We start from the raw sequence: 27,526 nt of genomic DNA on the forward strand, positions 1-27,526 counted from the left end.
TGATTATTGCATAGAGCCTACGATGGATCACAACGGAGCCATGGTGGACTTTCTTGGACGTGCTGGTAACCTTGATGAAGTTTGGGACTTCATCCAAAAGATGCCTATTGAACCAGGAATTAGCTTGTTAGGGGCCATGTTGGGTGCTTGCAGGATTCACAAAAATGTTGAGTTGGGAGAGAAGGCGGCAGAAAGACTGTTTGATCTAGGCCCAGAAGAAGGTGGTTGGAACCCTTGGCTCCCACCGGAACCACCACCACCACTCAGCTGGTCTTGTGGGTTTGTCTTGCCATGTGTCCGATATTGTACGTTTAAGCCAGTTTTGGTAGACAACCGGGAGTTGCTCGAGCGTGGAGAGCTTTTGTGTGCAGTGGATGAGCAGTTAAGGGCTAAGGGTGGGCTTGATGCTGATTGGGTAGAGCAAGTGCTTCATTTGGGCTTGCTTTGTGCTTACCCTGATTCACAAGCCCGGCCCACTATGAGACGAGTAGTGAAGGTATTGGAGGGTAAGGAAGAGATGAATCTTTATCTTAATTCTCTTGAGATGGAATAAAAAAAAGGACCTGATGTGTATTTCCTTGAGAAGATGGAAGTCCAAATCCATGTCAAGTATAGGAGTCATGGTTCTACCCTTGGGAAACACCATGTTCTCAAATTCATTGGCAATCATCTCTTCCGTGCAGGTGCTATCACTCAACCACCGGTCAGAGTACGTTTAGTGTTTGATCGTGGGAAGCTATACTTGCGGCGTTGTATGCAACTGAACCTTGAGGACAAGGTTCTCTAAAGGGGTTGGCAATGATACGATCATAGGCTTTAGGGTATTCTATTAGTTGTTAAGACTAGATGGGTAATTAATAAATAAGAGTATATGGGTAATTTCATTAGATAGGGTTTTATATAGTAAAGGGGTCGTTGTAAGGAGCATTAAGAAATATATCAAATCCTTTCTCTGTTCTTATTCTTCTTCTTCAATCCCCCATTCTAGGAGGCTGCCCCCTCGAAGTGGCATTTATCCCTTCCATTACAGCCATTTCCATAGCAGACTGATACGTGTTCGTATCAAAATCCAAGGCTCTTCCAACGAAGAACCTTGAATAAGGGTTAGAGGTGGGGTGGTGGCTTAGGGTGAAAAACATGGGCTGAGGTGGCTAGGTTGCAAGGGTGGAGGTGAGTTTATAGTCTTGCAGAGGATGGGTGGGAGATGGTGTTCTGAAAAGGAGGAGGAGGTTAAGGGTAAACATAAGGGCAAATCGGTAACTTGATCCCTCTCATGGGTACAATTGTTTTTTAAAAATTAATTTCCATGAGACATTATCAACTAACCGCAAATCACTAACTGGAGGGGTTGATTGTAACAAAGTTCGGAAAGTACGGGTAGTAGTATAATTTTTAGAAAAACAGGAGTGGGTGTTGACTGCAACAAGGTTCGAGTAATTTCCTCTAAATTTCTAGTTGTTTTTTTCCCGATATTGATCATTTGGGTTGCACATAGGGTTGAAACAAGGTCGGGTTGGGTTGAGCCTTTAAAAACCTTAGCCCAACCATGAGTCCACTTAGCTGAGCCCAGACCTGGTCCGACCCTGACTCTGGGTCAGAAAAATTCAACCTTGACCCTCCCTCAAGGTCGGGTTGGGCTGACCCTAATTGGCCCTAACCGTGGGGGGAAGGGAGATCCATGGGCTGGCCAGACAGGGAAGAAGAAGAAGAATAAAGAAAGAAAGAATGAGAAGGAAGAAGAAAGAAAGAAGAAAGAATAAAAAAAAAAAAAAAGAAGAAGAATAACAAGAAAGAACATGAAGAAGAAGACAGGGTCCAACCCTAACTCAGTGTCGGAAATTCCCAATCCTGGCGCACCCTCAGGGGCAAGGTATCTCAACCTAGGCCATGTTCGGGCTCAGGGTGGGCCAAAGCAGGCTCGGGCTGTCAGGGCTAAAGTTACACCCCTAGTTGCATGTGGATGATATACACTTCTACGCACTATAGTTGGTGTGGCATGAGAAATTCCACATACACTAGCGTCATGGGGAACCCTCACCCCCTTTTTTTTTAATGGGTTGGCATTCTTTGTAGGGGAGGGTGGCCCCTATGCCCACATAGGAGCAAATTAAAGCACCCGCATTGGCATCGTGGGGGCTGGGACGGTCATTTTGCACCTCCGTGTTTGGGTGATATACTCCCCACAGAGAACTTTTTTTTTTTTTAAATTAAACAATTAGGAATAATAAAGACGGACAAGGGTTTTCAACGTTGCTCGGATAAGAGAGAAAATCTCACACCACACCAATCACTATATAAGAAATGGGAAGAAGATCGTTGCCACACTGCACGAACCTGTTCTAGTGCAGGAGCCAATAGTGAGTGCATACAGGGGCATCCAATAGTGATGGAATTTTTCATTTCACAAAGGGCGAGTCAGTCATTTTACCCTTCTTGTGTCTAAATGCAGGCGTCATGCAGTCTAGCAACCTTCTTTTGTCCTATAAAAATAATTTCATCAAGAGGAGATTCACATAATCAAAGAAGAGTAAGTGTGAAAATACAAGGCCCACATGGTCAAAAATGTGAAAAGGACATAGAATAAAAAAATCCCTACATGGCCTTCGTGGGGATATTTCCCGATAGCGTTGGACAAAGAAATTACTGGTAGAACCTCCAAGATCAAGGATTTAGTTCAATTCATGGTATTAGATCGGGTATCTGCCAGTTCCAAAATCGATACCATTACATATCAGTCCATATCAGTCGCTTTTGTCCTTAAAGATAATGTGTTCACACCCTATTTTCGGTCTATTTCGGTCAATAGATAAATAGACCGAAATCTATTTCTATCAAGACTGACCTGTTAGTAAGTGACCCGAAAATGGTCAGTGACTGGAAACGGTTAGGAATAATCAGATAGAAAATGGTAAGGAACAGTCAGACCGAAAATGGTTAGTGACTGAAAATGGTCAGTAGGGTGATTATAACTAATTACCAAAGAAGTGGATAGTTGTGAAATTACCTGGTAACTACAGAAACCGCCTGAACCGCCAAAGGGGCAATTATAGAAGGAGAGAACGCAAAGAAGAACAGGCCCCCCAAACCAATTCAAACATTCTTTATAATTTATCTTTTATCTTTCATCATCTTATCTTTTCAAGTTTAGATGTTTTATCTTTTAGTTCTTGTTTGGAGAATAACTCTAGCAATACGTCTTTTGGCCTGTGTTTCAGAAGATGTGTCCTATCCAAAGTATTGTTTTTTGGTTCATGTTTTAGAAGACAATCATCAGAATCAAGTTGCAAGCCTTGACAGATCATCGCTAAGCAAGATGTGGGCACTTCAACGGATGCACTATTGGCAACAAGGGATTTAGTGTGGTTAATGTAGTTTAGTGCAGTTCATCACCAAGTTGTACATGTTCAACAGTCCGTGGACGGCCAGGTGTAAGCTTCTTCAATGGCTATGTTATTGTTAAGTAATCGATTTGATTTTCAATCTTCTTCCTTTGTTTCTTCCATTGCGATTTTGCTTTACTCAAAAGACCTTAGAGCTAACTCAGACATTAGAAAGATCTCACATTCGTCCTAATTGGAAGTTAGAACAAGTCGTTTTGTCCAGATTGAAAGTAAGAATAAGTCGTTTCGTCTTGATTGAAAATTAAGGCAAGCCATTTCCAACCTCGTTTAAGCCTGTCTCAAAGACTCTAACACACCGACGCTACCTCCACCATGTCCGTTATGCCATCGTGTATAGGTGTTGGAAAAAAACCAACATATTAATACCAATATTATTTTGACAATTTTTCTCTAATCTATATTCCTTACTATAACACCAATCCAGTATTGACCAAATATTGTTGTTAATGTCGGCCAATCTAAATGGATTAGCTGATACGGGGATATGATACCTGATACACCCAAAAACATTCGACCACTCAACCATCGACATGTGGCAAGATCTTAACTGATAATCGACAAGACAGATTGCATGACACGTGTAACCAAACTTGGCTTGGGGGGCAAGCAACCGCATAGAACATGAACCCAAGAATTGTTCCCTCTAACAACACTTGGGAATGAATCTCGTTTCCCACTAGGAGACGTCCCTCTCATGGAGGCAAGTAACCAACCCCACTACGGCACATGTCAGAAGGTGGGAGGCAGGGAGGCCACCAACCGCCTCGATAACCATATCAGGTATAAAAAGAGGAGGGGACCCAGGTATGACACGCTCATTTTTTACTGACTTACTGCTCTCTTTATATCCTTTTTCTGACAAATCATCTGTGCATCGAACTGACTTTGGCATCAGGTAGTCCCCCCTTGAAATCCGCTTCGAGTCTTTACTTTGTCTTTTCTCCTCTTGCAGATCGTACACGTCATCAGAAGAGTTTCGACCGCAACAATACGAATTCCTAAACCCTGACCAAGACCGAAAAATGGTACTTTTGTGGTTTCATTCAAAGCGAAGGCCCTTTTTCAGTCCCGGCACCCAAACAGCCACGGTTGGTAGGATTCGGTGTCGTTTATTAAAAACTCAAAATCACGCGGCGAACACACAACCAACCCCTTACCATTTCCCAGCTTCACGCGGTATTGCACTTTTCAACTTGCACGCATTTAACGATTCCAACCTTCGAAACTAAAATAAAAAAGGTGAATATTTGAATCTTTGACTTCTTTGATAACCTATTCCATGGGGACACCAATTAATTCTATTTCTATTATTCTCCTATTCTGGATGAGCATATTTTAGGATCCAAAATGTAAAAGACGGAATCTGAAAACAACTTTTATAAGGAACATCGTCTTTAATGTGTTGTTTTCGCATGCTATCGTTTCTCGACAAGAAGAAAAAAAAATGGAATAAAGAAAGAGAAAGGAAAGTAAGTTGTGCCGTGGACTGAGTGAGTGGAGAAGATGGAAAGAAAGGCTCCAAACCTCCAAGGCAGCCTATAAATAGAGTCCTTGGGCAGATCAATTTCTCCATCCGACCTGATCTTTCATGGACTCTGATATATGGGATCTGCTCTAAGTTTTAACATCTTTTCTTGATTTCTTTCTTTTTATCTTCTCTTCCCTTCTTCAATCTCTTCAACAGATTTTTAACTTTTCAGAGACACAGAAATGGGGAAGTATGTAGAGATATTGGATGCAGGGGTGAGGATCGTTGCTCGCTTCCACTCTCACTGCCCTCAAACGGCAAGGATGTACTACCACCCTCCTTCCAACCCTAACGACAACAACCACAACCTCCTCCTTCAGAGCGGTGGAGCCACCGGCGGCAGCGATGCGGCCTCCAACCTCTCTGCTCGGTTGGGTAGTTGCGGTGCGAAGGCTGTGGGTGTCAACACTACTACGGATTTTATTCTTTATTCATTGTATGACCCAATTGCATAGAGAAACAAACAGAAAGAGAAAGAAATCATTGTTTGAGTGAAAGGGGTTTTAGACAAAACTGATTTTTACCCCCTTTTTTTCCATACAGATCTTACAGTTTTTATTTTTCAATAATAATCTGATTTTTGGATCATATGTTCCGGTTCTTCTTGTCCAAATCTTATTGAGTTTAATTCCTTACTGGATTTCTGTGTTGAATCAAAGTAAAAATTAGACTTTTAGATCGAGTCTTTTGAGTAATTTCTAGTTCTTTTACAAGTCTTTTGGGTAAACTTTGATTGAATTTTTTTTAAATTCGTTACTGGGTTTCTGGGTTATGGGTGGCCATAATGAACATCCCAGTATATTAAATCAAAGTATGGATTGATAGAGATGATAATCCATTTATCTCTGAAAATGGGTTTTACTTCTTGAACTGCTTTCTGAGTAAAAGAGACGTTCCATAAATAAAAAAAATCCGAAACCGGCCCAACACGTTAGTTAAACATGTCTGTCACGGTGTAAGGGGATGGACCGATGAGTGCCTGACCAAGCCTGACATGTTTAAACCAGATTATAGACCATTTGTTTTGCCCCAATTACCCCATATAATCTTTATTTTATCAAAAATATATCATTTCTTAATTACCTTGGTATCATATTGCTTTATGTAAGCGATAAATAAAGGACTATCTACCAAAAAAATAAAAATAAAGTATTATGGGGCCGAGTAAAAACATAGAATTGAGTATTATGAAGTTAATGGGTTATAAACAGAATACATAATCAAGATCATTTATATTGTTTCAAATATCATCATATATATATGTCCATTGAGATTGAGGATCATAGAGTTTCAAATAAATTTGAGATTTACTTGTAGATGTCCATTAGTCTAGTGAGGAACATTCTCTCAAGTAAGTTCTGAATTTTTATCCTCTTAAGTGCAGGACACTGCGATGCACTATCCAATATACCACACTTAAAATCCAATTGTAAAAATATGGGCAATGGCATCTTTTTATCCTTTCAAGTGTTGGATGGACTATTGGATTCTCAAATGTGATGCAATATACCGCACTTGAGAGGATATATTTCCAAAAAATAGGGATTGGGATACGGCTGGGTTGCAAGGGTGGAAGTGAATTTACAGTCTTACAGAGGATGGGTGGGCTGTTGATTGTATCGTTGAGGATACTTATACCTCTTTGTTCTGAATTTTCAGTTGTTACTTTTAATCATATTCCTAGAGACTCTAATAGGGAGGCTCATTTTCTAGTGAAAGGTGCTATTTTAGGTTTTTCCGGTTTGGTTGTTGCGTCCACCTTGTGGTCTTGTAAACTCTACTTTCTGAGAAGGAGTTTCGAAAAAATTTATCTAATGCTGTAACTGCACGGTGCTGTACAGCATTATTCCACAGTAGACTTGGTAGTAGGACTTGGTAATAGGACTTGGTATTGTTTATTAAAAACTCACAAACACGCGGCGAACAGAAGACGACCCCTGTCCATTTTCTAGCTTGACGCGGTATTGCAATTTTCAATTTGCACTTTTGAAAACTGTTCGAACCTGGAAAGTCTAAACTATAAATAAAGAAGGTGAACATTTGAATATTTGATAACCTATTCCATGGGTACACCGATAAATTCTGTTTCCAATACTCTCCTATTCTGGATGAGCATATTTTAGGATCCAAAAACGAAAAAATGTAATCTGAAAACAATTTTTTATAAGGAACATCGTATTTACTGTATTGTCGATGCATAGTATCGTTCCCTGATAAAATGAAATTGCAATAAAGAAAGAGAAAGGAAAGTAGGTTGTGCCGGTATCAGTGGTGAGACAGTGAGAGTCTCAAGAGGGTGGAGGACTGAGTGGAGAAGAAGAGAAGAAGTCTCCGAAGGTACCCTTTAAGAGGTTCAGTTTCTCAATCTCTCTCCTGAGCTCTCATGGATTCTCTAAATTTTAACATCATTCTTTGATTTGTTTCTCTTCTAATTTTCAATTTCCTTCACAGATTTTTAATTTTTCAGAGGAGAGGAGAGGAAAGAAATTAAAGCATCAGAGAGAGACTCAGAGAAAAGGGAGAGTAGAGATGGGGAAGTATGTAGAGATATTGGATGCAGGGGTGAGGATCGTTGCTCGTTTCCACTCTCACTGCCCTCAGACGGCAAGGATGTACTACCACCCTCCCTCCAACGTTGACGACAACCACCACAATCTCCTCCCTGGTGGCGCCACCTGCAGCGATGCGGCCTCTAACGTCTCTGCTCGGTTGGGTAGTTGCAGTGCAAAGGCTGTGGGCGTCAACACTTAGGACTTGATTCTTTATTCAATGTATAAGTAAAGGATTTTTTTTTTTTTTTTTTTTGGACTATGGGGGATTTTATCAAAACTGATTCTTATCCCCATCTTCTTCCATATCAAATGTTCCACTGTTTATTGTTCATTAATAATCTGATTTTTGGTTGTTCAAATGAATTTAATTTCGTTACTGGATTTCTGGGTTATGGGAAGCACAATACTGAGCATCTCAGTAGATTGAATCAAAATAAGAAATGGGAATGGGGTTAAGAGCTGCTGGAATAATAGGTTTGGAGGGCCCATTTGATGGCTCTGCTGCGATGTCTGTGAATTCCAGGCAAGTTTTGTTGCAGAGGAGGGGAGGCTTTGAGCAACAAGGTTAGGGTTTCAAAACTTCTCCTGGGTAGCGTTTGGTTGGGAGTTCCGATAGTGTTTAAAAAGGTCGGCGACAGTTCCGGTGGTGGTTGAAAAGTTCGGCGTATTAATTCTCCGAAGGGTTCAAAAGTTCGCCTGAATAGGTCGACTATTATTTAAAAAATTCGTGCACCATTCGGTCAGAATCTGCAAAGTTCGTGCAAATAGTTCGGTTTCTGTTTAAAAATTCGGATGTAGTTCTGAAAAATTCGTACCAGTAGTTCGGATTCTGTTTAAAAATTCGGATACGGTTTGAAGTATTCATAGTGTTTTTTAGTTAAGAGTTTTGTCTGGATAGTTGGGCTAGGGTTTTGAAAAATACATGTTGGGGCTTCAACAAAATTCCGCTCTCTTAAACATCCTTACATACTCCTCCCAAAAAATTGTAATGTGTCATGAGTTTGGGTGCATAGGCCTCTTAAGCTTAAAATATAATTTGATTCCAGATTAACAACTCAGAATTAATTTAATTTTGGTACGAATAATCTTGGATTCTGCCAGAATTCTTCAGACAGACTGAATCAAGAATCATGGAAATGGCCTCTTTCCGGATTCAGATCCTCTACTGTCGACCTGCCCGGCAGGAGGGTACTGCTGAGACACAATAAGGTGGGGAATGACTGCGTTACTGCCTCTTTCCCAAGTCCATAGTAATGTGATAATTTTACCATTTTTTAAATATAATGTAACCTCGTGTGGGTTTACTTCGTTGGTTTTGGATGATGTGCTCAGTCACGGGGACTCAAGTTCAAGTCCCCACAAATGAAACGTTACATGGAGTTGGGGGAGGTTTGGGTAACTAGCTAATGTGTTGAGCTATGGCTGGACATGTTAGTTAAACATATCGGTCATGGTGCAAGGGGATGGACCGATGGGTGGCCGTCTGAGCTCAACACATTTAAGCTCATTTGTTTTATCCCAATTACCCCATATTTTCCTTATTTTTTCAATACTATCATTTCTTAATCACCTTGATTAATTTATCATCTTGCATTACGAAAGTTATAAATAAAGGACTATGGTCCGAGTAAAAACATAAGAATTGAGAATTGTACTACGAAGTTGATGGGCCTAAAATAAATGGAACACATAATCAAGGTCATTTATATTGTTCAAAATGCTATCATATGTATGTCCATTAAGATTGAGGGTCATAAAACTCCAAATAAATTTGAGAGTTACTTATGGACGTCCATTAGCCTCGTGAGGAACAATCTCTTAAGTAAGTTCTTGTTTCATCTCAAATAATTGAATCTCATTAGCTGCTATATGGACCAAACTTACATAGCCCGATTATAGCCAATTTAGTGTGAGCCTATTTATAGACCGTGTAATGTAACCTGATTATAGACCGGTACTCATCCAACTGTTTATAAATGGGACCATGCCTAGCCTATTAGGGCCAATTACTTAAATGGGTTGGTCACGGTGCGGGATCCTATAGTATGGGGGGAACCGATTAGGCTCGATCGATTGACACCTCCGTTCCTGAATAATAGGTGTTGGATTTCCTATGAATGGGAAGTGAATTTTATTTTGGTAAAAGGGAATCTATTGATTGCAATTGACCATTTTGATGTACACGACGTTGATAGGCATAATAGCCGAAGCCTTAAGCAAGATCTCCCTCCCTGCATGTGATAAGAAGCGCTTAAACTAGCCACTTAGCCTCCTTGAAGTATGATCATTTATGTCTTGAAATAACTCTGTTTTAGAAACCCCAAGAACTGATGGAAGTCCAAGGTACTTTGATGGTGCATCGCCATACGTGAATTTAAAGATCCTTAAAATTCATCGTTTCAAACGAGAAAGTATATTGGGACTAAAACATAAGCTTGATAGCTTGTCCATTGGCTCTACAATACATATTCATCACATCCTTCAAGTTATAGAGTTCTTGCAATCTCACCTCGGCAAATAAAAGGCAATCATCCACAAACAAACAATGGGCGATGGGCTGTCCTCTATTTCTTACTCGAATTCCATGAATTTGACCCTCCACTTCGGCTTGAACTAATAAACCACTTAAGGCTCAAGTGCATATCACAAAAAGAACCAGTGGCAGGGGATCCCCCTTTGTAATACCCTTTAAGGGTCTCATCAGCCCATTAATCAAAAGTGAGTAATGCACTGAAGTCACATAGACCATGATTAACAGAACAAATTTAGAGTGGAAACCGAACTAATTTAAGACCCTTTGAAGGAAATGCCATTTCATTCTGTCGTATGCTCTTTTCATGTCAAGTTTGAGGCTCACAAACTTTTTCTTCCTCTTCTTTTTTGTTTTCACATAGTGAAATACGTCATGGACTATAAAGACATAGTCTGAGATCTTCTTAGGATGCCCAGCTCATCCGATCTCACCAACCTTATCTTCTTCTGTATTTTTAGTATATAGTTATCACATTGATGTACATACCATACGTAGGACAATAGATTAGGAAATTCAATTTGTGTATTTACACCTACACACATTCATTTTCAATCAATGGAAAGTCAAGATCCATTCCAGAATTCTCATATTAACATGGTATCAGCTTAAGGAATGGTCCCTCTTTTTTCTCTTTGCCTTCATGACTGGTTCACCCACGGCGGCAGCAGCCGCTGCTCCGGCAACTCTATCTTCTTCTTGACCATATTTTTGGATGCGGTCCCCCCTTCCACCTTTGTCTCGGTTGCCTCTCCGGGTGCTCATTTCGACCTCTGGCATTGACGGTTGGGTCACCCTGGGTCCACTTCTCATTCTAGTATTTGCAGTATTGATTCTAGTATTTCTTTTTCGGACAATTGCACTTGCACTATATACCCTCTTGCTAAACAAACTCGTTTATCTTTTACTTCTAGTACAATAAAAATTGCTGCTTGCTTTGAACTGTTACATGTTGATGTGTGGGGTCCATTTCGCATTAAATCTTTATCGGGTGCTCGGTTTTTCCTCACAATAGTTGATGATTTTTTGAGATGCACATGGGTATACTTATTTCAATCCAAATCTGAAGTGCAGTCCCTCATAATTCATTTTTTCAATATGGTTCATACACAATTTCAAGCCACCATTCGATGCTTTCGATCCAATAATGGCATAGAATTTTTCAACACCCAAATTTCTGCTTATTTGAACTCATTGGGCATACTCCACCAGTCCAGCTGCGTTGACACCCCTCAACAAAATGGGGTGGTCGAACGCAAACACATGCACCTATTAAATGTTGCTCGTGCCCTGAGCTTTCAAGCACACTTGCCACTTGAATTTTGGGGCGAATGCCTTTCGACTGCTGCATATTTAATAAATCGTTTACCCACCAAAATCCTTCAAGGCAAGACGCCATTTGAAATTCTTCATGCCCGCCCCCCCCAACCTATTTCATTTACGGGTTTTTGGATGTTTGGCATTCGCTCGTCACACTCATATCACCCATAAATTTGATATAAGGGCTTCCCTAGGAGTTTTTGTGGGTTACCCTCAAGGCCAAAAGGGGTACAGGATTTTTGATCTCACCTTGAAAAAATTTTTTGTAACCCGTGATGTGGTATTTCATGAAACAATATTCCCATTTTCTTTTCATTCTGACCCTACCCTTTTAGGGTCTCCTGTTCTTCCATTGTCCATCCATGAACCCACCGATCCCATTGTACCTTCCAATCCACTTGTTGCACCACCATCCCCCCCCCCCCCCCACCATCCAACCTGCCACCACCACGCCCTCCACCTTCCAACCCGCCCCCACCACCCGACACCACTTCTTTAAGGCATTCTCAACACACCCGTGTTCCACCACGTCGCCTCAATGATTACCATTCCCACTTCCCTCGTCTAAAATTTCGTCAACGACTGTTGGGTCAGGTACCGCCCATCCTATGGCAAATTTTTTATCATATTCTCATTTTTGTCTTGCACATTTGGCTTTTCTTACTTCTTTATCTAGTGTGTCAGAAGTCAGAACCTGCTAACTTTACCAAAGCAGTGAAACACAAAGAATGGAGAGATGCTATACAAGCTGAAATTCAGGCATTGACTCATAATAATACTTGGACTATTGTTCCTCTACCACCTGGCAAGAAGCCTATTGGCTCCAAATGGGTTTACAGACTCAAACGTGCTTCTAATGGTTCCATTGAAAGCTACAAAGCCCGTTTGGTCGCTAAGGGATACACTCAGGTGGAAGGCATAGATTATCATGATACTTTTGCACCTGTTGCCAAGTTGGTAACCGTTCGGTTGCTTTTTGCCATAGTCACTGTTCGTGGATGGCCCCTCCATCAGATGGATGTGCATAATGCTTTCCTCCACGGAGATCTCGACGAGGAGGTGTACATGACCCCTCTACCTGGTTACCGCCATAAGGGGGAGACTTTTGTTTGTCGTCTCAATAAGTCTCTCTATGGTCTGAAGCAGGCATCTCGCCAATAGTACTCTAAATTTTCCACATCATTGTGTCGTTATGGCTTTCAGCACTCTGAGGCAGATCATTCATTATTTTTTATGCATCGTGGGGAGCATAGTATTTTCATCATTTTGTATGTGGATGACATAGTCATTACTGGTTCCGATGATACTTGGATTAACACCGTTAAGGCTATGCTTTACAGAGACTTTCACATCAAGGACCTCGACCCATTGAAGTATTTTCTTGGAATCGAGGTAGCTAGATCTCAGAATGGCCTCTCTCTTTGTCAACGGAAATATGTTCTGGACATTTTGGACGACACTGGTTTGAGTGGGGCCCTGCCTTTTGACACACTCATGGAGCAAAATTTGAAACTCAGTGATTCAGATGACACTTTGTTACCAGATCAGTCCTATTACAGGCACTTAGTTGGGCGACTAATTTATTTAACGGTCACCAGACCCGATATTTCATATACGGTCAATATCTTGAGCCAGTTCATGCACCAGCCTCGCCAACCCCATCTTGATGCAGCACACCGGCTCCTACGCTACTTAAAAGCCACGGTTGGTCAAGGCCTTTACTTTCCTGTCAATTCCACCCTGGAATTGCGCGCATACTATGACTCAGATTGGGCTAGTTGCCCCATGACTTGCCGGTTGACTGTTGGTTACTGTATCTTCCTTGGTGATTGTCCGATCTCATGGAAAACAAAAAGCAACACACCGTGTCTCGCTCCTGCGCCGAAGCTGAATATCACGCTATGGCTATCACCACGTGTGAAATCACGTGGCTAGCTTCTCTCTTTAGGGATGTTGGTCTTCAGTGCTCTCAACCCATACCACTTTTTTGCGACAACCAGGCAGCACTTCACATTGCGGCAAACCCAGTGTTTCACGAACGAACCAAACATATAGAAATTGACTGTCATTTAGTTCGTGAGTAGTTGCACCAAGAACTCATCAGACCGGCCAAGATTCCCACAGCCTCACAGGTTGCGGACCTGTTCACGAAACCATTGGGAAGTGACCGGTTTCGCTATCTTATTTCCAAGTTGGGTGCTCGCAATCTTCACGCTCCAACTTGAGGGGGAGTCTTAGGATGCCCAACTCATCCGATCTCACCAACCTTATCTTCTTCTGTATTTTTAGTATCTAGTTATCACATTGATGTACATACCATATGTAGGACAATAGATTAGGAAATTCAATTTGTATATTTACACCTACACACATTCATTTTCAATCAATGGAAAGTCAAGATCCATTCCAGAATTCTCATATTAACAGATCTGTCTTCCCTGGGATAAAAGCTTACCTTGAAGAGGAGATAATATGGGCGAAGAACCAACTTCAAATGAGACACCAAAATCTTTGTGATTATCTTGACCGCCACACTGCAAAGGTTAATCAGTCTAAAGTGCTCAATTTCTTCCAGGGTTCCCAACTTTGGGGATAAGACAAACAATAGTTTCATTACAATTTTAAAGAAGCAAGCCTGTAGAAAAAACATCACCAATGAAAGCAAAGAGATCTTCATGAGTTAGATCCCAAAAATGTTGAAAGAAAATAGGAGGGTAGCCATTAAAACCTGGAGATTAAGGTCCCATGGAAAAAAGAGCTTGCTTGATTTCTTCAAAAGATGGGGAGCTACAAAGCATGGCATTGTCTTCATCGTTAATATCCGGCAATATGGCTCTGAGTACTTCTTATATGGCTTCTTCCTCAGCTCCTTCGGATTTAAAAAGATTTTCATAATATTCAACAAATTGAGCCATACATCTGGTCATCAATTGGGAGGCGGTCATTTCATCTTTCCTATGTCTGGCCACAAGTGTTACATCGCCTAATAGTCTTCTTTTTCCCATAAGAAATATTTTCGTCAATAGAAAACCCACATAATCGAAGGAAGGAAGGAAGGAAGGAAGGAGGGAGAGAGAGAGAGAGAGAGAGAGACAAGAGAGAAAGAGACATCCCTACGTCGCTTGTGTGGGGGTCTTTCCAAAAAGGGATAGACAACATGGTTTTAGTGCATGGTATGGGATTGGGCATCGGTCACCTTCAGATATGATACGATAGCAATACGGTATTGGCACGAATCAATTGTATTAGTTAAGTTTGCCCCTGGTTTTTTCCCAAGAAATGATTTTATTTGGCTATTTTCCCCTTGTTCGTATTGTTTCACTAATACAGTATCAACCAGGTATCTGTATTGATCACCTTCAAATCGTGCAGTATCGGTCGTATCAGGTGATCTGATATCAATACCTCAAACCATGATAGAGAAAGAAATTGCTGCTGGAACCTCGAAGACTAAGGATTTAATTCAGGTATCAAACTGGATATTGATCAGTTCCAAAATATATACCAATATGTAATCAGATGTTTTGCCCTCAAAGATATGATACCAACATTATTTTGACAATTTTACTTTTGCCCATATTATACCACCAATACAGTATTGGCCAAATATCGTTGTTGCTGTTAGGTAATATAGAAAAAAATCCTCTCCAATTCCATAAAAGTGCAATGCGATGCAATTCGGGGCTGAGAGCTTAACATTTGACATGCACGACATTCAATAGTGCCAAGCTCAAGAAGGGAAAAAAAAATTGACTCATTCAACTTAAGACCGTTGGATGTTGCACATGCCAGGTATCAACCTCTCATCCCCGAACTGCACAGCACTCGGTGATCAAGGAATTGGAGAGGATCTTCGACAGAGGATCCGATATCGATTCCTAAAGCGCTTTAAGCGCTGTCCAAAGACCGTATAGTGGTAATTTTGTGGTTTCATACAAAACGAAGACCCTTTTCCAGTCCCAGCATCCAAAGCACGCGGCGAACACACGACCCCTTTCCAATTCCCAACTTGACGCGGTATTGCGAGACTATAAATATAGAAGATGAAAATTTGAATATTTGATAACCTATTCCATGGGGTCACCGATAAATTCTGTTTCCAATATTCTCTTATTCTGGATGAGCATATTCTAGGATCCAAAATTTAAAAGCCGGAATCTGAAAACGATTTTTATAAGGAACATCGTCTTTCGTGTACTGTCGACGCTTAGTATGGTTTCTCGATAAAAAAACCAATATTGGAATAAAGAAAGAGAAAGGAAAGTAGGTTGAGCCTGCCCGGTCGGTGGTGAGACCGTGAGAGCTTCGTGGAGAAGAAGAGAAAAAACGCTCCAAGGCAGCCTATAAATAAAGTCCTAAAGAGTTTTACTTTCTCCACCTGAACTCTCATGGACTCTGATATATGGGATCTGCTTTAAGTTTTAACATCTTTCTTTGATTTTTGTTCCTTTTTCCTTCTCTTCCCTTCTTCAATCCTCTCAACAGATTTTTGATTTTTCAGAAGAGAGGAGGAGAAATTAAAGCATCAGAGACACAGAGAAAAGGGAGAGTAGAGATGGGGAAGTATGTAGAGATATTGGATGCAGGGGTGAGGATCGTTGCTCGTTTCCATTCTCACTGTCCTCAGACGGCAAGGATGTACTACCACCCTCCTTCCAACCCTAACGACAACCACAACCTCCTCCCTCAGAGCGGTGGCGCCACCGGCAGTGATGCGGCCTCCAACGTCTCTGCTCGGTTGAGTAGTTGCGGTGCCAAGACTGTGGGTGTCAACAATACGGATTTGATTCTTTACTCCATTGTATGACCCAATAGCATAGAAACAACCAGAGAAAGAAAGAAATCATTGTTTGAGAGGGGTTTAATCAAACTGATTTTTACCCCCTCTTCTTCTTCCATATCAAATCTTACACTATTTATTGTTCAATAAAAATCTGATTTTTGGGTCATATGTTGAGCCATTGAGTGTGATTTCCAGTTTTTCTTGTTCAAATCTTGTGGGCAAACATTGATTGAATTTAATTCGTTTCTGGATTTCTAGGTTATGGGTAGCTCAGTTGTTTGTATAAGACAATACCATCGAAAGTAAAACAAAATGTTTGAGAGGGGTTTATTGCAGTTTTTTTAACCCTTCTCTTCTCTGCTCTTCTTATTAGATTTTACTATCTGCAATTCATCAAAAATTGGATTTTTAGAATCGACCCTTTTTAAGTAATTTCCAGTTCTTCTGCAAATATTCTTTTCTGGGTTACTGGGTTTCGGGGTTATGAGTGGGTGGTAATATTGATACAGATGATAATCCATTTATTTCTGAAAATGGGTTTTACTTCTGGAACTCTGCTTTCGGAATTCGGAGTAAAAGAGACGAAGAAAGCAACAGTTGTTGGGGAATCAATTCTTAATAAAAAAAGAAATAGATGTTCTTCTTTATGAGCATTGTTGGTGGTAGGCTGAACGGTTCCTGAAAAATAATTAAAGGGTTGTTGTTGGGTTTCCGGGGGGAAGATTTTTAATGCCTTAAATGTATTCGCTTAGTTTATACGTTTCGTAGCCGACAGTTAACAAGAAATCAAAATTCAAAACTAGGATTTAAGATTGGAATTTATATTATATGATTTTATTCTAAATAAAATGAGTATATATATATTTTTTTGTTAACAATAAAATGAGTATATTATATGATTCCTGAGTTGCTCCTCCCACATTATTAGTGTATATGGTATATATAGTTTTGTTAATAACTTGGAAAGGTGTATTTGGTCCACCTAAGAATAAGGGTGTCAATTTAGAATTGAAACCGAAAATCAATACCGTATGACTGGGAAATGCCCTATCTTTGAGTACGGTCTGAACCATTGATTTATGTAATTGTTAAAATCGAATTAAAAAAAAATTGGTTCAGATCTTTTCTCAGCTCGCAATTGAGGTTTTACGAAATAAGTGTTTTGCATCTCATCTCTCTTCTTAGTCTCTCTTGAAACTCTTAGATTTAGGCTAATTCAAATCTCTTTTTTGTTAGCTGATGAAGTATCTTCATATATATTGTTGCAAAACAACAACGGCAACAACAACAACAACAACACCCCAACTTACGAGTTTGGTTCCTCTGCACGTATCAACAGGTGAACGTAAATGTGAGAGCCAACCACCTGTCCTATTTTTGCCATTTACAAGGGGAGGATGGGAACAAAATTAAAATGTAATTGGCTCTGAGATGTACGTTCACCTATTGGTACGTGCAGATGATCCATTCTCCCAATTTAATGGGATCGGCTACATGGATCCTACAAGAAACACCGAAAAAAAAGTGGTTTTTTTTTTTTTTTTTTTGAACTATAGTTTTGCTTTGTTGATTATTGTTGTTTACTCTTCATAATTTGTGTTTTAGTTGATTCCTAACGAGTAAAAGCTGGATCACATTTACTAGATTAAAGGGTATGTGGAGCCCGGTACTCACTCTTGAGTCTTGGCCTTGGAACTTCACTCACATTCTCTCTCAAACATATTTACATGAATTGAACCAAAATCAAACCAAAAATCAAAACCGAACCCATTGACTCCCTTATCTAAGATATCACACTTTATTAATTTGTTGTTAAAATTGGAGTTTATTGGATGCAGGGTTTTAAAAAATTGGTATCAGATCGTATCAGCCAATCCTAATTGGTATTGGTCCTGGTTGATGCCGATATTGTATCGGTGATTTGACTTGGACCCTAGATTTTTTGTAAAAGAAGACTTCTTGATACAACATCGGTGCGATACAGACAATGCAGATCAATATAGGTATCAGTGGTGACCGATATTGTGAACTAAAACCCTTACTGGATGATTGTTGAGTTGATCTAAGGCTACAACAGGGTTGGGTTAGTTGGATTTTTTAAAACCCTAGGTTCACCCTGGCTCGGACACAGGGCATAAAAACCTCAACTCAGATCCAACTCTACCAGGCTCAACCCAACCCAACTGTCTATCCCGTTGCACGTATGTTTATCGGCTGACACATATCCTACTCACTCTCTTCTGTCTATTCATATCGGTATTGACTGTGCTCGATATTAATACCACCTGATTGATTTTGTATTCTTGTAACGGTTCTGAAGGTAAATCTGTTCAAAAAAATAAATTAATAATTAAAGTTGTCTATTTTGACCTGATACAATTGATCCGTGATGATATCTATATCATCCGATACCGATATAGATCCCGATACCATTTTTCAAAACCATGCTAGGGAACTTCGATCTCTAACAGTTGACTTCTAATGAGCTTTCCTTACACCTCCCCCTTTCTCATCAAGAAAACAATTTAAAAGTCATTTTTCAATATGAAGAAAAATTTGCTAATCTCTAATTTAAAACAACCAATTTTTTCTTATAAATTCTCATATCAATGTTAAGGTCAATCATATTGTTTGACCTTTTGGGTAAAAGGTCTAAACGTGCGTCGTTTATTATAGTAGGATTTGAGGATTTGAATAAAGAGGGTACTGGGTTTTACCTGGTCTGCCTTCTCTCCAAAAAGATCCTGTGTATCCGGGCTTACCGCCTTGACTGCCTTACCCTTACTCGGGCAAGGCGCTTGGGCAGGGGTAAGGCAGTCAAAGCGTGCCGCCTTGAGTTTGGCGCTGCACATGCAGCCCGGCTGCCCGGATGCACAGGAGCTAGGTCTGCCTTCTCTTACTCACCTTTCATTTCACACGATGGAAATGGGAAGAAGCAGTTGTAGCAACCACTCGTGTCTCTTTCTCTGTTCCTTCTAATATCTATATTTTCAGCAACGACTCGTGTCTCTTTCTCTGTTCCTTCTAATAACTATATTTTTGGTCCCTGCATCAGCACGGGACCCATGAAAGTGTGCGGGCAAACAATAATAGAGGTGGAATTTTTGTCTTTCATGAGAATGGGGCGATCATTTTGTCCTATTTTGTGTCTAAGTGCACGAGCCATGCTCTCGGACAAAGTCAATTTTCCCTTTTTCTATTTTATAGAAATGAATAATGTTTCCCTAACGACCTCCATAGCTCTGTCTCTCTCATGGATCCAGTGCTATCCATGCTTATGTTCTCCCAAATCCTTCTCATATTTTTTTTTATGTGGTTTGAATTATTTTTGACAGAATATATATATCATATCATACTAGCATACTATTATATAAAAGCACATTGTGGCAAATCTTTTAATTACCTATTCTACCCTTCATTCTTATCTAAAATTCCATTATTCAATTCTTAATCTTTATGTAATTCTTTCTTATAATTTCATAATCTTAGGTACCCTTAGTATTAATTATTATTGTTTTTAATATTAATAGTGGCAAATCTTTCATTTACCTATTGTACCCTTCAGTCTTATCTAAATTTCCATTCTTCAAATCTTAATCTTTATGTCATTCTTTCTTATAAATTCTTAATCTTAGGTACCCTTAATATTAATTACTGTTTGTAATTAAAAATTAATTAATAATATTTATGATTATTTAAAGCAAATCTCTCCAATTCTCTCCACAAAATTAAATTTACCAAAAGTAAATCGGTTAACAATTATGGAGAGAAAATCTCTCCAATCCTCTCTCATAAAATTAAGGCAATAAAAAAAACCCTTAATTAAATAAGATAGATATTCATTCTCTCTCTATCTCTTTTGCTTGCTGATTTTTTAAATTTTTTTTTCAAAAAATACTTCTTTATTCTCAACGATATCTCCCCTCTCTCTCTCTATTTGAATCCATAAAATCTCAAAACGTTTCTTTCTGTGTTTTTTTTAAAATATCTTTTTTTTATTTTCAATGATCTCTCTCTCTCTCTCTCTCTCTCCAATTCCTTAGCAAATATCGATAGCGATTCCTAGCCGATCACGTATCAGTGGGTTGGTACTGACAAGGTGAAAATGTAAAAAAAAACAAATTTTTGAATAAAAAAAAAGGTAAACCTAACCGATAGATCGATTTAGATCGGTATCGACAGAGACCAATACCGATTCTTGGTCAATCTTTTATCGGTGGGTCAGTATAGACAAAGGTAAAAATATATTTAAAAAATAAAAACTAATTTTTTAGAAGAAAATAGGGTAACCAATCCGATGCAGTCTGATAAATACGATCCCCGATCGGTATCAGTGGAGATGGAGATCGATATCGATTCCTGGCTGATCCCGTATCGGTGGATCGATACGGACAATGAAAAAAATGTAAAAAATAAAAAAAAAATTCTAATTTTTTTTTTAAGAAAACAAGGGTAAACCTAACCGATCCCGACCAACACGGATCGGTCTGCATCAGTTAGATTACCCTATTTTCTTCCCAAAAAATTATTATTTTTTAAATATTTTTACCCTTGTCCGTACTAATCCATCGATATGGGATTGGTTAGGAATCGGTATCGGTCTCAGTAGAAACCGATCCATGCCGGTCAGGATCGATTAAGTTTACCCCGGTTTTCTTTTTATAAAAAATTATATTTTTACCCTTGTTCGTACCGATCCACCGATACAGGATCGGCCAGGAATCGATACCGATCTCCATCTCCACCGATACCGATCCGGAACGATATATATCGGATTGCATCGGTTAGGTTACCCTATTTTCTTCAAAAAAAAAAATTTTTTTTAGATAAATTTGTACCCATGTTTGTACTAACCCACCAATACGGGATTGGTCAGGAATTGGTATTGGTCTCAGTCGATACCAATCCAAATCGATCTGTCAGTTAGGTTTACACTTTTTTGTTCAAAAATTAGATTTTTTTTGTACATTTTTAATAGATCGATTTAGATCGGTATCAGCTGAGACCAATACCGATTCCTGGTTGATCTTGTATCGGTGGGTCAGTATAGACAAAGGTAAAATATTATATTAAAAAAAACTAATTTTTTGGAAAAAAATAGGTAACCTAACCGATGCAGTTCGATAAACAGGATTCCTGATCGGTATCGAAGGAGATGGAGATCGATACCGATTCCTGGCCGATCCCATATCGATGGATCGATATGGACAATGAAAAAAATGTAAAAAAAAAAGCTATTTTAAAAAAAAAGAAAACAGGGTAAGCCTAACTGATCCCGACCAACACGGATCGGTCTGCATCGGTTAGATTACCCTATTTTCTTCCAAAAAATTTATTATTTTTAAAATATTTTTACCCTTGTCCGTACTAATCCATCGATATGGGATCGGTCAGGAATCGGTATCGGTCCCAGTAGATATTGATCCGTGTAGATCGGGATCGGTTAGGTTTACCACTGTTTTCTTTTTTTTTTAAATTACATTTTTATCCTTGTCTATACCGATCCACCAATACAGGATCGACCAGGAATCGATACCGATCTCTATCTCACCGATACCGGTCCGGAACGATTTGTTTCGATAAATTAATATATTGTAACTTAAGTTAGTAAAATATAAAATATAACAACTGTTTTCAATTTTGCTTTAAGGATTCTAACATATACTAATTTGCAGAATAAATTTTATTATATTAGAGGAATAATCTCAAAAGTTGAAACTGAAGAACCATGGTACAATGCGTGTACAAATGTAGCAAAAACGTACACCTCAAAGAAGCAAAAACAACATGCGAAAAATGCACAAATGATGATACAGAGTATACACAAAAGTACAATTCTATTTTACCAATAAATCAATGCAACAAATATTTATTTTAATAGTATTTTACATCAACAATTATTTCACATTCACAGGAACTTGACAAAATTCAAGGTCTCAGATGACACAGAAACAATAATTGTGACAATATTTAATGATATTGAAACAATAATCGGATTATCAGCAGTTAAATATGCAAAATCAACAGAAAAGGTAAACAAATTATATTAATTTTTTAAAATAAATTTACTAAAGTAAATAAATAAATTACTATACTTAAATATATATTTAATGTTTATTTTTTATTTTGCAGCACAAAGAGTCTTTAAAGTCTTGCGTATCCCAATTATACTATTTCTATTTCAAAATTGATGACATGAACAATTCAAATAAAACATCCAAAAGAATCGTTGCAGATACACTCAAGAAAAGAAATGTAGAAAAAAAAAAGTCATTGAATTAAGAAATGAAGATAAAAAAAAGAAGATAAAAACTGTGAAAGAATAGATTTGGAAAGCTAAAAGCCATACCTACAAAGAGCGTATGTAAAAATTATTTAAGGATTGATGATAATGAACAATGTAAATATTAACGATAGTAGCGTTTTAAATGTATTAATCTTAAATTTAACTTCAATTTCTTTTTTTAGGGAATGATTTTAACTTCAAAATAAAGCTAACAATAGAATTATAATAACAAAAGATCAAGAGTTTTATTATTTTTCTATTTCGTTTTAAGCATCTTTCTTTGAAAACAACATCTAGAATTTAAATATGGGTCTTAATTAACTAAACTATAATAAAACGTGGAATTATACAAATTACTACAAAATAAAACAGAATAAAACAACCACTACATCAACAACACAACTATATTTTCATTTAAAAATCAACGGTAGTATAAAGAAAAGCATATCATGGTTCAGTAAGTTAGACTCACTAATATATCTACTTAGAATCCACGTATGGTCACACGTGCATTTGCACGTGCACCTTTATATATATGTATATACTAGTAAATTTACTTTTTTTCATGTATGAATCACCGAAATGAACACCCAATATTTTAGATGTTTTATTTAAATAATAAAATTATTTATATAAACAAACATTACAGTAATCCATTTTTTCTTTGTAACCCAAATGAACACGTGTTTACTCGTTTATTTTATCATGGAGGGGAGATTTATCATGGATAATATTGCAATAATTTTTTTTAAAGATAAGATGTTATTAATGGAGGAAGAATTGAATTTAGTTGAAAATTATAACAATTAATTGAGGGGGGGGGGGGGGATGGTTTATTGATTGTTCAAGGAGAAATGGATGATATTGTAAATTTTTTTTGTGGTAAGATAAGATGGGATTATTTTATACATTGAAAAGTGGGGTTTTATAGATTGTTCAACGAAAAATGGGATTATTTTACTCTCTCGTTTTAATTTTTAATTTCAAATTGATAATTAATAATAATTATCTCTTATTGAATTTATCTGAAAAAACGTGAGAAAACTGAGTAGGGAAACAATTGGTCCCTTAATTTTATAAGAGAATAATTCATGTAACATTGAGGGGGGTTTATTAAAATGCACGTGTTTGTTTTTTTTCATGTATGAATCACCGAAATGAACACCCAATATTTTAGATGTTTTATTTAAATAATAAAATTATTTATATAAACAACCATTACAGTAATCCATTTTTTCTTTGTAACCCAAATGAACACGTGTTTGCTCGTTTGTTTTATCATGGAGGGGGGATTTATCATGGATAATATTGTAATATTTTTTTTAAAAGATAAGATGTTATTAATGGAAGAAGAATTGAATTTAACTGAAAATTATAACAATTAATTTGGGGGGGGGGGGTTATCGATTGTTCAAGGAGTAATGGATAATATTGTAAATTTTTTTTTTGGTAAGATAAGATGGGAATATTTTATACATTGAAAAGTGGGGTTTTATAGATTGTTCAACGAAAAATGGGATTATTTTACTGTCTCTTTCTAATTTCTAATTAATAATTAATAATAATTATCTCTTATTGAATTTATCTGAAAAAATGTGAGAAAACTGAGTAGGGAAACAATAGGTCCCTTAATTTTATAAAAGAATAATTCATGTAACATTGAGTGGGGGTTTATTAATGGAGAAAGAATTTAATTTAGCTGAAAATTATAACAATTAATAATTAATAATTAATGAAGGGTATTTTTTTGGGTTTATTGATATTGTTGAAGGGTATTTTTGGTATGAAAAGATTTACCATGACTTTTGAGTTTCTACATTTATAATATAGTATGATATGATATAGATTGATTGGGGCGTTGTTCTCTGTGTCGTAGCACAGCCTGCGCCTAGGCACATGGGGGTGGGTACAATGACCACCCTGCCCCCTACATAGGCTGCCCATGTGTCTGGACGCAGGCTACACTACGGCATAGAGAACATTCTCCCATATATTTTTTAGTTTCTAGTTTTTAAAGACTAGAAAGATGATCTTCTATCAACCTTCTTATCATTCGTAACACGACTTCCGTGCATGTACGCTCGATGTTGGACACATGTTCTTTTGCTTCAAAAAGGTAATTCCCATGTAACCGAAATTACCACATGTACGCCGATGCATCCTTATATTTTTTTTGTGTACATGCTCTCTATAATCCTTAAAATTTAATACTTAATTTTGTTACTTGACCAACTTTGATTGTAATGAAACTTGACAAATAAATAAATGACTTAAAGACCCACTTGTCACATTACAACACCATCCCATCTACCATGTGATAGAACCAAAGTCCACTTGAAGAACCCTCTCTAGAACGGCCTACTTAAAATTACAATTAATGAGGATAATTAAATAAGAGCTTAATTGTAGCATAATTGAGTTTGGGGAAGGTTCCATCAAGGTTGTGGATGGTCAATCATAGAATAGGTCTAATCTAGTTGACATTACATGTCTTGATAAATTACGGTACAAAGGATCTCACACTTATCCCATTGGTAAATTTCAATTCCAAATGAATAAAGAAAAGAAGATGCCGGTCCGTGCACTCTACCTAGCTCACTTCACGGTGTTATGAGTCCAATGGGGCTCGATCTAGTGTTTGCGTGTTAGATTGGACTAGTCTAATATGAGATAGGTTAAAAGGCTTGCATTAATATCAATTTTAAAGCTTTTGACATATCGATCAAATACCTAATAGACGGTTTTTTCTCGTATCTCATTCCCAATTACTTTACTTTCATCTGTTTCCGCTCAACTCCTAGTGTTGGATCCCTATTCTCATATTCACATTACTTTCCTTGCGTCTTTGATAAGTCTTCTTCTAAAGTCTTTTCTAGGTCTCCAAAGGTTCCCCCCCCCCCTCCCGCCCCTCCCCCTCCACCCACCATTATTGAGGGCTAAGTTTGGGAACAACCAGAAAAAAGATCATTTGGTCTTCACACCTCGGCTGCCTACACGGACCAAGCCCCACCACCACCCGCTCACATCAAAGGCCTTTTCTCCCCAACACATTTTAAAACCCACCTTCATTTATCCTTGACAAGTTCTACCTACCGTTCTACTCCCTCCCGATCTTCCCCTTCTCTAGTGGGTCAGTGAACTCATCGATCTTCTTCTTCCCTTTTTCAATTGTTGTGTGTCTTGAATTCTTGTACTCGTTTTGAAGTTTACGGTGCCCCCACATTTTTTATGACAATTTGAATTCATCCCGTTGTACGATATAACCCGAATCGATAAATCGACTCAACCCAAATTTATTTCTCTATTGTTTAATGCCCCCCAAAGCAAATGAATCTCTCAATTAAGCTTATGGAACTATTTCTTTGAGCTTTAACATTTGGGATGTCTTCTATATGACCTATTATTGATTTGTATCTCTATATTCTTTTCTGTCTCTTCTTCTTCGTGTTTTTTTAAAGGAAGGAAAGAGAGGAAATTAAGATTGATGAGGGATGAACAAGTATGTGGATGAGTAGCTAAACGTAGAGATGTACATCTATTTCTTCTTTTCCTTTTCCGCTAATCACTGATTCAATTTTGTATCAGTGAAACGGTTCTAAGCGAAGATAAATTTGTCCAAAAAATAAATTTATAATTAAAATTGAGGGTAAAATCATCCGATTCCATCGAAACGGTCGATTCGTATTGATAGCTATATCAACCGACACCAATATAGATCCCAATACCATTTTTCAAAACCATGCTAAAGACCTTCCATCTCTAACAATTGACTAGTAATAGGCTTTCCTTACACCACCCCTTCCTCATCAAGAAAACACTATAAAAAACAAGTCATTTTTTCAATATGAAGAAAACTTTGCTAATCTCTTATTTAAGAGTTAAGACAACCAAATTGTCCTTAAAAATTTCCGTATTATTGTCAAGGTCAATCATATTGTTTGACTTTTTGGGGTCATAGGTCTTCAATTCAACAAAATTTTCTCTCAAATCACCAATGGATTGTAATAATCTCTTTTCTCTTTAATTAAACACGTGGGATAAATAAATTATTCTTTTTTCTCTTCAAGTTTTCCTCCGTTCACACCACATCTCTTGAAGTAGTTTATTATCATAGAATTTGAGGATTTGAATGAGGGTGATTGGGTTTTACTTGGTCCGTCTTCTCATTCTCCCCTTTCATTTTTCATTTCACACGATGAAAATGGGAAGAGGCAGTTGTAGCTACCACTCATGTCCTTTTCACGGTTTTCGTCTGCTATCTATATTTCTGTCTTTCCAAGTCCCTGGCAAGGAGGGTGATATTGGTAACGTGTACGATGGTGTGGTCCATTTTTGATCCATGACTTGTTGATCTATGTAATCCTGAGCCTTGAGCTTCCACGTTTTCATAATCAAACTCTTTTTACCAAAAAAAAAAAAAAAAAAAAAATTCCGCTTGAATTGATATTTTTCAATCGGGAAAAGGATGGGTAAGTAGGAGGCTTACCCAACTTATTGTGTCTATCTCCCTCCCACACCCCTTCTGGAAACAACCCTGTGTCCTCTCCATCCCACCCTCCCTATTGGGCACAGATGCTAGCTTACCTGGAGCTTGCGGCTTACCCAACCCTCTCTGTTTTTTATTTTAAAGAAATGAAAGATGTTTTCCTAACAAACTCCATGGCGCTCTCTCTCTCACTCATTATCACATTGTTTTTTTTGGTAAACATAATTTTACTACTACACATGGAATTTGAGTTACAAGCTTTAAGAAACCATGGAGCAAAAAGGGGCCAAATAGTCTTACACGTTACGGACCGGGCCCTCCTGACAAGGGAGTTAGCCAAATTATTTCCCTCCCTTAGAACAAAAGCAACAGAGCATGATCCTAAATAAGATGTAATGTGAATAATATCTTGGACAATAGGAGCCATTGACGTTGGGGGTGCGAGCCATTGATGATGATAATTAGAATCTTATTATCCGATTCAATCACAACATGATCCCAACTCTCCTCAATAACCTGTGGGATGCTAGAACGAATAGTCATGGCTTCATCAACAATAATGGAGGAAAATTGAGACGGTTTAGCATATAAAGGATTCCTACTGTTATCACGAAAGATGAAGCCAAGACCACCATTAGAG

General features: G+C 38.1%; 1 protein-coding gene across 1 annotated transcript in view; it reads right to left on the minus strand.

Moving 5' to 3' along the window:
* Window positions 1–1,522: 1,522 nt before the first annotated feature.
* Window positions 1,523–27,526, minus strand: part of LOC122642097 (insulin-degrading enzyme-like 1, peroxisomal) — a 123,072-nt gene continuing 97,068 nt past the window's right edge. Inside the window, exon 27 of the mRNA XM_043835513.1 lies at window positions 1,523–1,555. The gene's annotated coding sequence lies outside the window, so the exon portion shown is untranslated. The remainder of the gene's footprint in view (window positions 1,556–27,526) is intronic.

Source organism: Telopea speciosissima, chromosome 10, assembly GCF_018873765.1.
Source record: "Telopea speciosissima isolate NSW1024214 ecotype Mountain lineage chromosome 10, Tspe_v1, whole genome shotgun sequence".
NCBI classification, from domain to species: domain Eukaryota; kingdom Viridiplantae; phylum Streptophyta; class Magnoliopsida; order Proteales; family Proteaceae; genus Telopea; species Telopea speciosissima.